Source organism: Bubalus kerabau, chromosome 22 (genome assembly GCF_029407905.1).
Source record: "Bubalus kerabau isolate K-KA32 ecotype Philippines breed swamp buffalo chromosome 22, PCC_UOA_SB_1v2, whole genome shotgun sequence".
NCBI classification, from domain to species: Eukaryota; Metazoa; Chordata; class Mammalia; order Artiodactyla; family Bovidae; genus Bubalus; species Bubalus kerabau.
Window position 1 is genome coordinate 45,446,346 of NC_073645.1, and position 17,827 is coordinate 45,464,172.

Sequence of the window (17,827 nt, forward strand, 5' to 3'; positions counted from 1 at the left end):
TGAGATAAGAATAATTTTTTTAATGTTTTATAACGGTTGTATGAGTACCTGATTTTCCCTTTATGTTCAGAAAGCCTTAAATATTTATTATCTGGCCCTTTAACAAAACGTTTGCCATGCCCTGATGGAGATAAAGGTATAGTGGACACTGGGATGTGCTGCCCAGAGCCCTCCCTTGCAGCCCAGGCCGTTATTTCCCAGCTGCTGAAGGTGTTGGCTGCTGACAGCTCATTGCCGAAGCCGAGAAATGTGCTTGGGCTGTGAGTCCCCAGGTTTTACCCTCCAGTAACTGACTGATCAATGAGTGGGTGCAAAGGTCCAATTCTCTAAGCTCAACTTCCGACAACTCTGTTCCACAGGCAGAGTAGAGGGCCATCTACTCTACAGGGTCATCCCAGCCCCACAGCTGTCCTGGGGCTGGCTGAGACCTGTGTTGTGATGAGACAATCCCTGGCTTTGGACACTCCTGGCCACTGTCAGCGCTGACTGTCCTCCCCAGGCATCTCCTGCCCACAAAGCTCCCCTCAGCATCACGTTTCCCAGGAGATCATCCCAGGTCTTCCTCCCTGCGGGGTGAATACCAGGGAGCTGGGTGGGCATTGGAGGCCATCCTGGCTGAGTGGAGCTTGGGAATGAGGGAGCCTCAGGGGTCCTCCCAGAGATGGAGGTGGAGCCAGGTGACTTGTCAGAGGCTCTCTGTGCTCCCGCGCCCCCCACATTGCCCCTTCCAGTGGATCCAAGTCAGGTTTGCCTCCACCTGTCAGTCCTAAAGTCTGGCCACATGGCATCTCCTGCACGTCTCTGAAGGCCTCATCTTGTCTTCTGACTTTTGTACATCATGATCCCCTGAGATACCTTCTCCACTCTATTCACCTACTCTGGAAAACAGTCATATAGCCTGTGACCTTCTATGACTGGCTCCTTCAATTTAACATGACATTTTCAAGGTTTGTCTATGGTATAGCATGTGTCAAGGCTTCATTCCTTTGCACAGTCAAATAATATTCCATTTGGATGGATCTACCACATTTTCTTTATTCATTTATCAATTGATAGATATATGGGCTGTTTTCACCTTTTGACCTTTTGACTATTGTGAATAGTGATGCTGTGAACAGTCTTTGGATGTTTTTTAAAATCATAAAAATCACAGGGACAAGCTTGGGGCCAGGTGCCCTGGACATGCCCGCTGTCCTGGCAGTCTCTTTGGGCAGTGTCAGAGTAGAAAGGGTTCTCTGATTCCACTTTGACAGGTGTTAAGTGGTAATGCTCAGGGAGAGAGTCTCCACAGGCCTCTCTCAAACCCACCTCTTATAAGCCCATCCTGAGGTTGCTTAAGAAATTACTAAGTAATTGAAGCAATAACTTTCAAGACCAAAATATATATTTTCCTCCTCTGTAGAGCACAGTGCCCATAACTCCTGTGATGCTTTTAGCTGTTCTGGGAATAAGCCGACACCTCCTCTCCTCCCCTTGTGCTGCATGAAGCATGGAATGGGGAAAGGTATGCTCTGAAGGGAATTATAAACGGAAAAGAAATAAATGCTCTTTTTAAATCTTCAAAAATATTTAACCCCAGAAAATGCAACAAAACCCAGCAGCCCCTGACCCCGGAGAGCTGGAGCTCTCGTCTTCTCTGTACTCCCGGTTGGTTTGGTTCTGCAGCTATCCACGCGTTGGAATGAAAGCCTGCTCGGTCAGAATTGTCCACAGGTTCTCGTTTAAATTCCAGCTGCATGCAGGAGCATTGTTTCTCCAGGAAATGTCAGCTCTCTTCTTTTCCCTTTTAAACAGATCCAAATGATCTCCCCCTGATTGAAGTAAAAAGAGTGTAAATATTTTAGCATTTCATAAAACAAGAGACATACTAGGCTGCCTCCACAGTCATCTGAATAACAGCAAGTATTTCTTGCCCATTCTAATCAATTAGCCTTCCAGAATGGTCCCGCACCAACTCGCTCCAACCCTGTCGCAACATCACCGCCTCCCATTTCTGTCACTTTGGACGCAGGAAATTCACTCATAAAGGGACAGGAGATTTCTCTCGCCTTGCACACGATACATTGAGTGTGTCTGCAAGGGACGGTGTGGCGGCGGTGGAAGCTGGCCTGGGTCAGTCCTCGACACACGAAAGGATGGTGTGTGTGTGTGCATCCGCAGTCGTGTCTGACTCTGTGCGACCCCAGGAGCCACCAGGCTCCTCTGTCCATGGAATTTTTCAGGCAAGAATACTGGAGTGGGTTGCCATTTCCTACTTCAGCGGATCTTCCCGAGATCAAACCCGTGTCTCTTGTGTCTCCTGCATTAGCAGACGGATTCTTTTACCATGGCGCCACCACTGAAATCAGGATTAAGAAGCAAGAACAGGTTGTTGTCTTACTATGGTGCAGAATGGACATTCACAAATGAGAATTTCCATGGCCCAAGCAGGTTGTCTAACTAGATGTCTACTTTGCAGAGTGCAATTTCACATAGCATTTAAAAAAAAAAAGAAAAAAAATGATTTCTTGCCAGGGCTCCCTCTACTAAAGGCCATTTGGAAGAACTTGGAAAGCTTAACGATGCCCTGAAAGGTTGCAGAGGAGGAAAAGTATTGGCATCAGCATATGTTAGGATGGGGGACTTCAGAAGCTGCTTGTCTCTCTCCAGCAGAAAATTCCGCCCGACGCAAGCCCAGCCTCCAGGGTTGAAACTCGGATAATCTGTCTGGTACCGGGAGATTTTAAAGCATGGCCTGTGTCTTTGGGCTGTGAGCTGGTAGACATTTTTAGTTTTTGCTTTGGCCTCCTGCAGATGAAGAGGAGAAGGGGATGACAGAGGACGAGATGATTGGATGGCATCACTGACGCCATGGACGTGAGTCTGAGCAAGCTCTGGGTGACAGTGAAGGACAGGGAAGCCTGGCATGCTGCAGTCCATGAGGACAGGGAAGCCTGGCATGCTGCAGTCCATGGGGTCGCAAAGAGCTGGACACGACTGAACCACTGAACAACAGCAACCGGCAAATGAAGGGGGCTCTGGGGCCTCTGGCCGGTTGTTTGGTGTCTGGATAAGCCTGAGGCAGGGGATGGAAAGGGAATCTCAGGTCATTGGACCTGGAGGATGTGCATGTGGAGAGTGGGAGGGGAGGAAGTGTTTCCTGTCTGGTCATCCAAAGGAGGCCAGGACCCAGAATGCACTCTGAAGTCCCCCTCACGCTGAGAGATGTTTCCTCACAGGCTGGAGATGAGAAATGTGGCGACAGAGCCATAAATATCCCGAGAAGGGAGAAGATAGACAGGGGGAAGTCATTAGCAGTGACAAAGAGTCCCAGTAGTTGAGCATCACTCGCCTAAAAATGATTGCGAAGGTTAAGGGTGCAGGAGCGTGAGTGGAGAGGAAGGTGGGATGGGGGCGGGGCGATGCCTGTTTCTGGGCTGGCAGAGCTCCAGAGGGCTCCCCGGTGCCCCGCCCACCTCCTGCGGCCCCACCCAGAATTCTATGGCCCCGCCCCCTTGAGCAGGTTCAGGTTGGAACCTGCACAGGAACGTCTGTACCCTTCAGATCAAGCTTGTCCCTGAGATTTCGCAACGAGTTACACCTCTGCCTTTCAGAATAGAGAGTGACAGTTGGGAAAATCCTAACATTTTCCTGAGAAAGAGTCTCAGTTAACCATCTTTATTGCTGTGCAGCACTCCATTTTTAAATATACGTTCCCTGGCAAACCATAGCAAATAATCTCACTATGGCCAACAACACTGCATGCTCTCGCTTCTCTTCCTTGTTGTACTTAATGTGTCATAAAAATAAGAAAAAGAAGGAATTTTTCTATTCATCACTTAGAAATGTCTAAGATTAGCGATTAGAAATTTCCCTGCTGTCTCCTTAGAAAAAAAAAATTAAGATAACTTAGGGTGATGCTTATGGTACTGAAACACGAAAGTATCAACTGGTATGTTTTTGAAAATTGAAAATAAAATTATGGAGAAAATGCTTTATTTGATTCTCTGTTTATGGGAAATTCATTTTATTTGACTTTTTTATTTGTAATATCAACTACGGAGCAGAGCGCAGTTGCCAAGGTGTTCCCTCCTGGTTCCATTCTTCTAAATTATTAATGCCGGGCTGTTGATATATTGTCAGCCTTGTACATACATTCTATGAAAATGAGTTTTACAGTAGGTTGGGATTTATAACAAAGCTTGACATATGCAGCTAATTCACCTACACAGTCATGTCAGTTTTAGGTTCATAAATAATTGATACCCGGGGCTTGAAGTTCAGCTACTGTTAGTACTTCAGCTGTTAAATTTCAGCAGCATAATGGATGAATATTTGTTTATAATTTCTGTCCGTGGTCCCGACTTCAGCTCCCTGGCTTCATTTGCATAGGTAGATGGAGAGGGTGCGGGGTAATGAGTGCGTGAAGATGACGAATTGTTTGCTGGCATGCCAGTGCGGTTCTGTAAATGTTTGATTAGTTCTGAATGGATTACCGTTAGATTATCTGGTTCAGAGGTTAACGTGAGCAGTTCTTTGCTCCGAGAGCTTTGGTGATCCCTTGCTGACAGATTTTAAAATTCATACCACGAGATCAGAGCCTTGCAAAAGCAAGGGGGTGTTCTCGGCAACAGATGTTTCGTAATTAAGCATACGGTTTCCCTGTTTTGGAGAGCTGGAGGAATTTCAAATGGGCATGATTTGTTCAGTTGGAGGAAACTCGAGTTCTAAGAAAATATTCTTAATCCCCCCCATCCCCCCCTGCCCCAAGTTAGTCCGCTTCCCAAGAACAGGAATTAAATGAACGAAGAGCACAGAGGTATCTGAGGAGCAGGAATGGATCCCATGCCAGCGGAGGGCAGCTGCTTATGATCCGCCTCCTTCAGAAACCATGTGCTTGATGTGCAAACCACACCGAGGAAGCCAGAGACCAGCGGGTCACGATGGCCAGTCATCTCATTGTCCCCCTGGAAGTTAATGTGATCTGGACCCCTGGAGTGGCAGGTGGCTTTAGGAATCCCAAATGAATGACATCCATGCAGAGCCTTTTTTTTGCCAGTGTAGGCTGTCAGGAAAGTATAAGACTCATACACATACCACCTCAAAAGTGTGTGTGTGTGTGTGCGTGTGTGTGTGTGAAGAGCCAAATGCCAGCCATGCATCTGGTCTTGTGATCCTGGTTGACCAGTTTCCAGGAGGATAGGCTGGAGCCTCCACCAGATCTGACACAGCCCAGCTTGGATGAACCCTTTTGTCAACTTGCACCCGGGTCCTGTTTTGAGGCTGTGCAAGCTACCTGCCCCCACCCTTGCTTACCTTCTTCCAGCAACCATGCCCCCCACCCAAACCCACGCCCCCCTGCCCACCCTCTGTGCTCTTCTCCTCTGCCCCCACCCACAGCAGAGGCTCAGAAAATGGAGGCAATGGGGCCTTAATGAAAAGATTTAGGGCTTGCAGCTAAGCAGAACTGAGTTCCAGCGCTCTCTTCAACTATATTTTCCCAGCCCCGCATCCAGTTCCTCAGCTTGTCTGGCAATCATGTTAGTGATTATATGGGTAATGAAACACGTGCTCTTTTTGTCTGAGCCTCTGATTAATCTGCCTTCTCTTTAGCCTTGATTTATGGCGCTCAACTCTGGAGGTGAACGCTGGTCCATCAGTTCCGTAGCTTATTACAGACGCAGGGGCTGCTAAATGCCTCGGAGGCTTGAATTGTTTCTTGACAGCCAGGCTTCTTGCTACATTCCCTCCAATCTGTTTTGGTTCCTGGTGTGACCTTTCATACAGTAAAATACATTAGTTGAATAGCACAGTCTCATTAAAAGAGTGAATTAACCGAAGAGTCTTTTTAACTAAATGACAGCAAAGGACTGAGTGCTAATAGCCAGGAGCAGTTGGAAACTTAACTCATGAATCAGCCCTGTTAATACTGCCTCATGCCTGAAGCACCGACGGTACCACGCTCTCTGCCGGCTCTCGTAAGAAGAAAAGCTCATTACTTTCCTCCTGATGGGAGAGAAAGAGTGAGCGAGCAATAATAAAGCTTGAATTTTTCAATACTGTTAAAAATGGTGCTGACAGATTGCCGACAATAGGGACAACGGCCCAGGCAAGGCGTCCGGAGTCGCTGAATTAGCAATACCATCCATATATCATACGATCTAATTAAATCAACCCGGAGAATGAAATTAGTTTTCTGTGAGTGAAATGGCCTCTGAAAGAGCTCTATTAAATGAACTGGAGAGCATTAATTAAATAATTCACAGTGAGGGATTTTGCATTTATACAAAAATTGTGGGCTTAATTGTCCATGCTGTATTACAGATCTGGCCTTATGTTAACAATGTGTCGAAAGCACACTTATTGGGGCATATCAGGAGCAGTTTAACACAAACGCGGCTTGGAAAGTTTTATGGGTTGGGCCAAGGAACCCGTGAAAAAGCATCCAGGATCACCTAGGCTTCGCAAGTCACCTGACAAGGTGTGTTGGTGCCCGGCCAAGTTCGCTCCTTCAGACTTTGAAGCGGTTCTATCGTGAGTCGTGATGCTGATCAGAGCAGCTCTTAGCTGCCTGGGGTGGTATTCTCTTGGGGTGTCAGGGCTCCTCCTCAGTTAACCCCTGGGGTCATAATTAATCTGGAAGCTTGGCAACTGTCTGGCACATTTTGCTCTCTGCAGATATTCATCTGGGTGAACCTATTTCCTTTTTGTTCTCCCCAAATGTATTAGTCAGTTACATAGTCAAAGCTATGGTTTTTCCAGTAGTCATGTATGGATGTGAGAGTTGGACCATAAACAAAGCTGAGCACCATAGAATTGATGCTTTTGAACTGTGGTATTGGAGAAGACTCTTGAGAAACCCTTGGACTGCAAGGAGATCCAACCAGTCCATCCTAGAGGAAATCAGTCCTGAATATTCATTGGAAGGACTGAGGCTGAGGCTGAAGCTCCAATACTTTGGCCACCTGATGCAAAGAACCAGTTCATTTGAAAAGACCCTGATGCTGGGAAAGATTGAAGGCAGAAGGAGAAGGGGACGACAGAGGATGAGATGGTTGTATGGCATCACCGACTCAATGGACATGAGTTTGAGCAAGCTCTGGGAGATGGTGAAGGACAGGGAAGCCTGGCAGGCTGCAGTCCATGGGCTCGCAAAGTCCATGGGGACGCAACTGAGCAATTGAACTGAACTGATGGACTCTCTCATGGAAACCCAAGCATACTGGGTGCACTGAAGGAAAAAGTGAATTTAGATACAATACTTTAGAGAAATTAGACATCAGCCTGCTTTGAACTGTGGCTCTCGAGGTTGAAAGAAACCTTTAGTTCAAATCTACCCCCTCCCATGTAATGTCTGAAGTTCCTCTAGAATGTTCCTGCTCAGATACTCATAGGGCTGTGGCCCCGAGGAGCTCAGTCTTGGTCAGGGCAGGGTGGTGCCCAGGCTCTGGAGCACATTCCTGGATTCGAATCCCAGCAGCTCCCCCACTTTCTAGCTCTGAAGGTTGGCCCAGGGAGTGGGTTTCTATGCAGCCCTGTTTCTCATCTAATGAAATGAAGACGGGGGCCTCTTTAGGAGGATTAACTGAGCTGATCTGTGGCAGCACTAAGCGTCTGCCACAAAGGTTAGAGAACGTTATTTTGCTGTTGTTATTCAGCTTCTCCTTTCAGCCTTTTACGTCAATAGTTTTTCATCAATTATAGCTTGATCTTTAAAAATATAATTCAAAAAATTATCCTGATATTTACTGTCTATTCTCATTGATTAGAGAATTTGGTGACTTGAAAAAGTCCTTTTTTTTTTTTTGCTTTACCTTTAAGGCTTCTTATAGTTTTAAACATTTCCCTAATTTGGAGCCAGTTTTCTCCGTGTTTACATACATTTTTCAGGTTGTGTCGTAGGTGTGGGAAATTGTGCTGAATGAGACAAAGTCTCTGAATCCAAGGAGCTCTCATTCTGTTTTTCTTTTCTTTTAAATTATTGCTTATTTATTTTTGGCCATGCTGGCTCTTCATTGCGGAGCATGGGCTTCTCATTGCAGGGGCTTCTCTTGCTGCAGCAGGCAGGCCATCGTATTTGAGGCACATGTGCTCAGTTGCTCCACTGCGTGTGGGATCTTAGTTCCTAGACCAGGGATTGAACCTGTGTCCCCTGCATTGGCTGGCAGATTCTCAACCACTGGATCACCAGGGAAGTCCCCTGTTTTTCTTTTGAACAGTATTCAGTGTGTTACATACCTTGAACATCCTTAAAGTGGTACAAATTTAAATTAAAAACAAAAGGAAAGAGAATTCTTGTAGAATGTCTTAAGTGGAAAAACCTAAAAGTGGATATTGAAATATCAGAAATAATAAGATCATCATGCAGACAACTCAGCCATCTTTAGAATACACTCCCTCTGATGTTTTATATCTGGATCTTTTTACTGTTAGACATCATGTTAACTCCCCAGTACAGGTAGTCTTGGGACTGTTTCAAATTATCAAGCCACTCTGGTACACAACCAGGAACATCCTGAAGTACATGCATCAATAAAGCAAACTGGTGGCCTGTTATTGTTCTTAATTATAAATCGTTTTGTTTTTTATTTTACAAAGATTTACTTTAGCAATCCAACGAGGTCTTCTGAGACTCCATCACATTTATAAACCCTTCCTCCTATTTATTTTGTCACGTGCTTTTATCAGGTTGCTTTAGAGACACAAAAATAATCATCACCTTGTATTTCATTAAAATAAAAAGTTGAGATTTTCCGTAGGACAGAATCTTGACGTTAGATACTTCAGTTATCAGGAGCTTGCCATGTTCAGGGGTCTTATGATCCTAAAGGAAGCAAAATAGAATCTTAACCTCAGGCCAGCAGTCTTTCCCTTGTAAAGGAAAAGTTTATCAGCCTGCAGGACAAAGAAAAACAAAAAAGCAATCTATCAAAAGGAAATATGGAGAGAAGGAAAGAAGAGGGCTTGGCCATCGTGGAAACTGGGAGGAAACGGAGTGTGAAAAGCCTCAGAGCGTCTACAGAGCCAGTATGCCTTGGAGAGCCAGAGCAGAGAGCCTGTAAAGAACCACGTGGTGAGTAGCAATATCGATTCCCTTTAATGTTATGCGAGACATTCAAATAAAGATTAGAGCTGCCTTTGGTTGCTGGATATGACAATGCTGAGATTGGGGAAGCATGGATACATGTGTATGTGTGGCTGAGCCCTTTTGCTGTCCACCTGAAACTATCACACCATTCTTAATCAGCCATACTCCAATATAAAATAAGAAGTTTTACAAAATAGATATGTCTGACATCCCAACATATATATAAAGTGCAAGTATGTAGTGTTCTATAACCCAAATAAATATCAGAGGTCCAAATGGTCCAATAAAGTCATATACACTTAATTATGTAAGTTAAGTGAAAGGTCAGACATACTTATTTTTTTAAACTTTTATTTTATACTGGAGTATAGTGATTAAAAAATGTTGTGATGGTTTCAGGTGGACCGCACAGGGGCTTAGCCGTACGTACATGCATCCGTTCTCCCCCAACCCTCGCCTTCCATCCCGTCTGCCACAGAACATTGAGCTATACGGTGTTGCACTACACAGGAGGTCCTTGTTGGTTACTCATTTTAAATACAGTAGTGTGTTTGCCTGGTGGCTCAAACGGTAAAGAATCTACCTGCTATGTGGGAGATTTGGGTTTGATCCCTGGGTTGGGAAGATCCCCTGGAGAAGGGAAAGGCTACCCAGTCCAGTATTCTGGCCTGGAGAATTCTACCAATGGAGGAGCCTGGTGAGCTACAGTCCATAGGGTCACAAAGAGTCAGACACAACTGAGAGACCGACACACACACACAGACATATCTACTGATTCACTCATCCACCAGGTGATTTTTGAACACTTAACAATTGCCACAGTGTTCTTGGAGCTACAGAGGGTGCAAAGATGATTCAGACAGTAATGTTGCCCCCAGGAGCCGTAAGCCTTACCCAGCAGGTGCTGAATAAATATTTGTAAAATCATGAATGAATGCCTGTTGAATAAGGGCACTAAAATATGTTCTGATTAATTCTAGTAAGGGAATAATAATAATACCGATTATTCACTGGGTGTTTATTAGAAGGACTGATGTTGTAGCTGAAACTCTAATACTTTGGTCACCTGATGTGAAGAGTTGACTCATTTGAAAAGACCCTGATGCTGGGAAAGAGATGGCTGAATGGCATCACTGACTCAATGGACATGGGTTTGGGTGGACTCCAGGAGTTGGTGATGGACAGGAAGAGTCAAGACACGACTGAGCGGCTGAACTGAATAATACCAATAAGTAATGCTTAGTGAGCACTCACTATCATCCAGGCATGCTCTTTTTACATGTGTTTGTTCTTTAACATGTGTGCCCTAAGTGGAGTGTAAGATGCTATGGGAGTTCAGAGGAGAAGATGACTTTTCCCTTCGGGAAGATAGAAAGCTGTCTTAAGAGGTCAGGGAAACATTCTGACAGATATGGAAGGGGAGAGGCTCAAACAAGACCATCTGTGTAGGTGCCTCCGGTGAGCCTCGGATTGGCCACGGGGCCCGAGAAGGGTGGCTTCAGACGTCTTACGTGCGCTGAGAAAGTTGGGGGCAGGACTGGAGTGGTCAGAGAAGGGTGTGTAGGAGGCAGACAGGCGGCAAGGGAGGCTGATAGCCTCTATAGGCAGAGGCCAGCTGGATGGATAGCAAGGAGGCCAGACTGACCTGAGCAGAGATTCTCAGGAGTTCGTGGTGGGTCGGGGCTGAGGAGAAGGAAGGGTGGAGGGAAAACCCAGAGAGAGAGCGTGAAGGCCTGGGCCCCCAGGCGAAGGTGGGTATCACCGCAGCGCGGCGGGACAGGAAGCTGCACCTTCCATCTCCCAGGTGAGGGCCTGGGGGGATGTCTTTCAGGAAAAGCACAGTCGTGGCTGTGCCCAAGGTGGACCCGAGGTGCAAGGCCGCTCAGAGGTGGTCCCAGGCAACCAGCTATGAGGCCAAAACGCACCAGGTGCTGGTGACCTGGAGACAGCATTGACTGCCAAATGCCCTCCCGACCTGCCCAACCGTCCTCGCCCTGATCAATAGCAGCATTTTAGTCAGGAGATGAGGCAGGGCCTTGGAAAACAACGGCGCTCAGATCCAATCTTGAGCTTCAGGGCTTCAGCTGGTGGCCTTGCAAAGGAAGAGTGGGAAGAAATATGTATTTCCCTTTCTTTCAGCATTGACCGTTTCTGTGAGTCATGGGCTTTGAGTCTCCTCTTTTCCCTGGAGGAGGAAGGAAGGGGTGTGCAGAGCTGGGCGTTCAGGCCTTGACAGCTCTGGGTGATGGTTCTGTCCTCAGAGTCAGTTCAGACCAGAGATCTGGGGCTCCTCAAGGGGCAGGCTCTGATGCAGGAGAGTGAGGGGGGCGGGGGTACTGAAAAGGATGCTCTTATGATCTGGGCTTAGAGGGCCCCCCACCCCAGGGACAGGTATTTAATGAAGGACCAGTTTCCTTCAGTAAGCAAGCAAAAAGAACAGGGCCAGAATGCTACGGCCCACTTGGCTTCCTGGCTCTGAGACCTCTTGGTGCAGACTTGGGTGGGAATTCTGGTTTCCTCTGTGGGGTGGGTGACCTGGAGGTAAGGGGCCACCACGGGAGATGAGCAGGGCAGACAGGAGCGTGCTGGGCACCCGAGCGTGTGTGGATCACCACCTGAAACCCAGCTTGGAACCTCTCCTTGAGTTGTTGTCACACTCAACACGGGATGGACACCGCGCTCACTGATCGTCTAGACAGGAAAGCCTGAATGGGCCCTGTGTCCAGACCATTTTAAGAGAATGCCTCACTGAAGGGAGAAAGGGGGTCCCCAGTTGGTGGGTGAACCCTTTCAATCTTGCAAACCCTGGCCTGGGCCCATCCCAGGAAGCGGCTAGCCACCCTTGAACCTTGGCCTGAGTTGTGCTTCCTTAAGAGCAGCAGCCTCAAGACTTCTCTGCCGGTCCAGTGGCTAAGTCTCCATGCTCCCAATACAAGGGCCCTGGGTTCTATCCCGGGTGGGGGAACAAAGTTCCCAGATGCCTCAACTAAGACCCTGAGCAGCCAAATAAGTAAATATTTAACAACACCAACAAAAAAGAGCAGCAACCTCTCCCTTGTCCAAATCTTCCCGCAACCTAATGGTAACATTTGTATTTGCTTTTTTGCAACTGGAGCTCTTGTCATGCAACTTGCATCCCCACGTGAGGCCCTTTGGAGGGTAGGACTGTCAAACTATTCAATCTTTTGCACCATTACCTTTAATATTAGCCGTATTTAGTTTATTCCTAAAGGCCTGTCTCACATGAGGGAATTCTTTCTGTAACCGTGACAGCTGTGTTTAGGATCCCCTCTGAAATGTGTCATCTGCTCCTTCTTAGGCAACCAGTAAAAATCCAGATGTTCTCATTGTTGCTGGGGTCAGGAAAAGGGAGATGTCTTTGGTTCTCCTTCTGACTCTTTCCAAGAAGTCCAGGCTTGTCTTTCGGCATGAACATTGCCTGGGTAGACCCTTGGCCGAAGGACAACTCTGGACACAGAAGAGCTCCCGGTAGAAGGCTGTGGGGTTGTGGTGGAAGAAATTGAGGGAGCCTTGGGATGGGGTTTGACTAACTCCCCATGTTACAGACATGACAGTGCAGGACACAGAGGCCTGGAGGGGACGATTTGGACCAGCTCAGCAGGTGGGAGGTGGGCCTGGGTTTGAGCGCGGGTCTCTCATTCAAGGGCATCTACCACTACCTTCCTGGGCCAGAGCTGTGCACACATCACCTTGGCGGTCTCAGCAACACTGCAAATGGAGCTGTGTGCTCCTGGATTTCAGACCAACACAGGAGTGCTCAGGGAAAATGAAGTGGTTCGTGCATTCTTATAGTGAAGACATGGCCCCAGGATTTGGCCCCAGGCTAGCCAGGCCTCAGGGTCCACTGTTGGGGGCCACCCCAGGCGAGAAGGGGTGGTTCCATTGTAAGCCCCACTGCTGGGAAGACTTGGACCGCCGGGGAGACCTTCGGTCTCACTGTCTCCCCTGTGGGCGACCCCATGTTGGTGCAGCCTCCCCTGAAAAGTAGTCTCCCAGAGTTGGGCGAAGGCCTCTGGCCCTCGGAGGGTCTTCCCACCTCTGCTGGTGCCTCCTTCCCACCTCCTTGGAAGCAGAGGACTGGCTTCCCTCCTCCTTCCCTCTGCTTGGGTTTTGTTTTGTTTTCTTTTTTTTTAATGTAAAACTCCAGGGCGCAGTCCACTCAGGTTGGCTAAACAAGGGCCAGAGGAACCAAAACAATTTTTCTCTTTAACAAAGCCATTGTTCTGTTGCAAAGTTTTATTTTGAATGTCAGAATTGAAATATAACCTTCTTTTGTAACAAATTCTCATCTTCCCACAAGCAAATAGTTAGTGTAGGCCACCTAGAGAGAAGGACAGGTACTCAAGGGAAGTTAAAAGAGGAACTACATTAATGTGAATATTTTGCAAAGGATTTACCTTATTTATTGATTTACTTGCTTAAATAACTTATGTTTGCTATTAAAAATCATTTTAGTGAAAATAAGTAAAAGAAGACAATAAAAATTACTGCTACTCTACCATGGACATTCTGGGGTATTGCATTTCAAACTTCTCCTAAGCATGTTGTATACAGGTGTATTTTTCATACAAAATGAAATGATTGAATGCTTTTGCTGTACATGGTTAGAACAATGGGGTAAACATCTGGATATGTGAAGTCATCATATGATTCCCGGATGTAGCTCTTTCAGAGCAGAGACCCATGAGCGAAGAGGGGCCCCACATGTTGTAGGGAGACTGGGAGTAGAGAGCTACAACAGGCAATCCTGCTCCAGAAAAGGGGGCCAGGCAGTCCTGTGAGTGCTCTTGTCCTGTTGATCCCACAGATAAACATAAGTGAATAGGAAGAGCCATCTCTGGGTCCAGGGTACCAATCAAGTAGATTTGTTTGTGCCTAACTTGAATTTAACATGTGAATGTGAGAGTCAACCTCACATTTACAGTGATGTATTCTGAAAAGGTTTTCATTTAAATCACCAACAACTTCAGGTTGCTAAATCTAAGGGTCAATTCTCAATCCTCACCTTGTCTGAACTGAGTGATACTCAAGGCTGATGGGGCTTCCCAGGTGGCTCAGATTATCCTGCACAACCTGCTCATTCTGACAGGGAGGGAGCCTGAAGGCCCAAGAAGGGCAGTAACTTGGTGGAGGTGCCTCGGTGCCTTGGTGGCAGAGCAAGAATCAGTCAGTTCAGTCGCTCAGTTGTGTCCGACTCTTCGTGACCCCTTGGACTGCAGCACACCAGGCTTCCCTGTCCATCACCAACTCCCAGAGCTTACTCAAACTCATGTCCATTGAGTCGGTGGTGCCATCCAACCATCTCATCCTTTGTCGTCCCTTTTGCCTCCTGCCTTCAATCTTTCCCAGCATCAGGGTCTTTTCCAATGAGTCAATTCTTCACATTAGGTGGCCAAGGTATTGGAGTTTCAGCTTCGGTATCAGTCCTGAATGCTCTCGTACAATGACGAGGTCCTAGGTAAATGCTCATTCTCCATCTGCATCCACTCGCAGGGTGTCTGCCGAGTGCCGGTTGCTGTGCCAGGAGTGAGGACCATGGAGGACAACACATGCCCTCTGCTGTGAAGATGCTGAGTCCCACCCAGTTACACTCCCAAAGAGAAATGGCATTGGTCCAAACCATGTGGATACCAAGCCTCTTGGAACTTTTTCCTTAGGGGAATGAGCATTAATAGCATCACTTTCAAGGTCTCAAGGGCTCCTAATTCTTGACAGGGGGTCAGGGTGCAGCTGGCTGGCACGATCCCACCACTGTCAACAGGAATAGAGTGGGCGGGGGCCACGTTGACCACAGCCTCTGTAAAGTGAATAATGGGCAGTTGCCAAGTGGACCAACATCTGCTTCAGCATCTTGAGCAAGCTGAAAATAAAAATCGATACGTGTAAAATTAGGCTGTCGTGTGAACCCAGCACCACAAGTAATTGCAATCTGGGTTCAGGCTTCTATGAGTGTCCTGAACAGTCCAGAAAACAGGGACCTTCCCCCACATCAGTGTCTGTATCCTCAGCTCCCCTCCCAGTGATAGTTTCTGCCTTAGAAAATGATGCTGCTGGCAATCCCTTTAGAATCTTTTTTTTTTTTTTTAATCATTCTCTCTTCTTGGCTTAGCGTACACCCATTTGTGTTCTGCTATTTCAGAGAAAAGCAGCATATAATAGTTGTGTTGTAGAAATTGGAACAAGAAACTAGCAGATGCAAGTTTAGTGAGCATTGAGTTTTAGACTTGTCTTGCTGTGATTTGTGGCCGCGTCACGGCAAATATTTTTCAATGTCACCGCCTTAGCCAGTGTTGCCACTACGGCAGTCAGCTGGGGAATAGAGGGCCGAACACTGTGATCTCAATATTAATGGGAGCTGTTGAAAGTGGCAAAGGTGATAAAGTATTGTTTAGTTATTAGTGCCATACTTTGGCTGCGGGACATTATTATAAAACGCAGTCTGTTTTTGTCAGATTTCAATCATGGTTTCAATAACACGTTTAGAAACTTGGAGTCTAGGAGCCCACGGAAGAATGAAATTTTTTTTTTTTTTCATCTTAAACTAAAGGCGTTTAGATTGCAATCAGAAGAAAAAGGGCTTAAAATTTGGATTTTGTTTACTTTATTAATTATTTTTTTCCTCCAAATGCTTTGGTGATGTGACACCCTTGTCTGACTTGCAGACAGTCAGGTGGGTTGGACGTGGCTTAAAGGAGTTGGGAAGTTGATACCATCTCTTCCTTCACACTCACGATGCAGAGAGATTCCTGCAGGTTGTGCAAAAGCGGACCTTGTTCAACGGGCAGAACCACAAATTGCCCTTATCCATCCCTCCGTCCCCCTACCCTGGACGAGTCCAGGAAGAGAGAGTTATGCAAAGTGCATAATACTTTAAAAAATAATATCCTGTTTTGCAAAATTCCATTTCGTTCAGGAAATAATAATTTTCCTCAGCTTGTCCGCGACCCTGGGGAGAAGACGAATGAATAGTTTAGTGGAAGAGGCTGCCCCTGTCATTAGTAGAGCTGGGGTTTAAACTTATAATTAAAATAATCTTTAAAATTCAATTTTTATAGATGGAGGAGATAACTTGATTTGAAACCCTTCAATGCACACATTTTATGTAGCATTCACCCAAATCTAGTGGTACCATGGAAAAACGGGAACATAAAATCGGATGATGAGAGTTTATATAGCTTTTAAATATCAAGCTGTCAGGCTTTGTGCGGGCAGAAATATTGCAATTGGACAAGAGTAAAGAAAAAGAGTTTATATTAGCGTGGAGGGTTTTGGAGTGAATTCAGGCCAAGCAGAATATAATGGAAACCCCTTTAAAAGAAAGACGACAGAAAAATCTCGAGATCTGAGCATAGTCTGACCTCCCTTTCAGAGGCGATCTGCTTGATAAAGCAGACACAACCCCAATAAAACACTGACAATAGAAAAAAGTAAATAGAAATCATATTAAGCAGTGGCAATATTGCCTGAATTGGAACAAAAATTAGGTATAATAGCCTTGCTGGGTTTTAATATGGTCCCCAATCACATCACAATATAAGGCACATCATGATGTTTCTAAATAATGTTTATCGTCCTGAAATCTCCCTGCCTACTAGACAACTTGCATTATTGGAGGCTTCTGGCTTATTATTTTTTTAAGAACTCATAAATATTTAATGTCCAGGATCAAGAATGGGGCTGGGGGGAAGGGACTGTGTCTCCAGAACAGTGATGTTTCCCTGCGTGAGAGGCTCTGACATTGTCTGGGGCTGGGCCTTGGCCCCAGTGGTGAAGCTTCGGGACGAGGTGGTACATGTCCCATGGAGGACCTGGAGCCAAGAGTCGGTGAACCAGCTGGTACCAGAGCCTCGGAGATGAGCCCAGATGGCAGGGCAGCCTGGGGCAGGTGCACCAACACCTGTCTGCCAGGCCCTGACATGACTGGCCTCAAGTGATTCTTTTTTTTTCCCATGTGTGTCTTGGAACAAATGGGCCACAGAGAAAATAATAAAAGTCAAAATGGGGTCATGTTGGCCATGTGTGCTTGGTTGCTCAGTTGTCTCCAACTCTTCGTGACCACCAGACTCCTCTGTTCATAAGATTTTTTTCCGGGTTGCCATTTCCTCCTCCAGGGGGTCTTCCTGACCCAGGGATTGAAACTCCATCTCCTGCCTCTCTTGCACTGTAGGCAGATTCTTTATCGTTGAGTCATTGGGGAAGCTATATGTGAATGCTATTCTGAATTCCAGAACCTCATGGAAAAATATGGCCAAAGACAAATCACAATGGCACTCAAACCAGCCACTGGTCAACCAACCAGCGTGTTTACTGAGGGTTGAATGAGCCAGGTACCACAATCCTCAAATGGTGTTGCCGGTACGATTCTTTAGGGAGTGTTTCCAAACTTTTGTTAGGTCTCAGAAACCCACATTTTCTTTAGGGTTGATGCTGCAGGCATTTAATAAGGGTTTTGGAATCTAGTCTTTTCTAGACTTTGAAGTTCTACCCGAAGTGAGGAAGAGATTCGAAGGAGAGAAGAAGGTTTCCTGCTGTGCTGGTTCCTCAAAATTCCTGCAATCAATTAAAAAATTGATTAAATTTTTGATTAAAAAATTGATTAAAATTAAAAAATCCAGTTAGGCTCTGCAGCATTCATTCATTTATTCATTCACTGACTCATTCTCTCCGCAAACACTTACAGAGAGCTTACTACATTCCAGGCACTGTCCTAGGCTCTGGAGATTGAGCAGTGACTACCCC

At 46.3% G+C, this 17,827-nt stretch overlaps 1 long non-coding RNA gene across 2 annotated transcripts in view; it reads left to right on the forward strand.

The window, feature by feature from the left end:
* The window catches only part of LOC129636889 (uncharacterized), a 60,723-nt gene extending 43,136 nt beyond the window's left edge, over window positions 1-17,587 (forward strand). For both annotated transcript variants that reach the window (XR_008707183.1, XR_008707182.1), the window contains exons 4-5: window positions 8,874-9,052; window positions 17,549-17,587. This is a non-coding gene — a long non-coding RNA (uncharacterized LOC129636889). The remainder of the gene's footprint in view (window positions 1-8,873; window positions 9,053-17,548) is intronic.
* The last annotated feature ends 240 nt before the right edge of the window (window positions 17,588-17,827 follow it).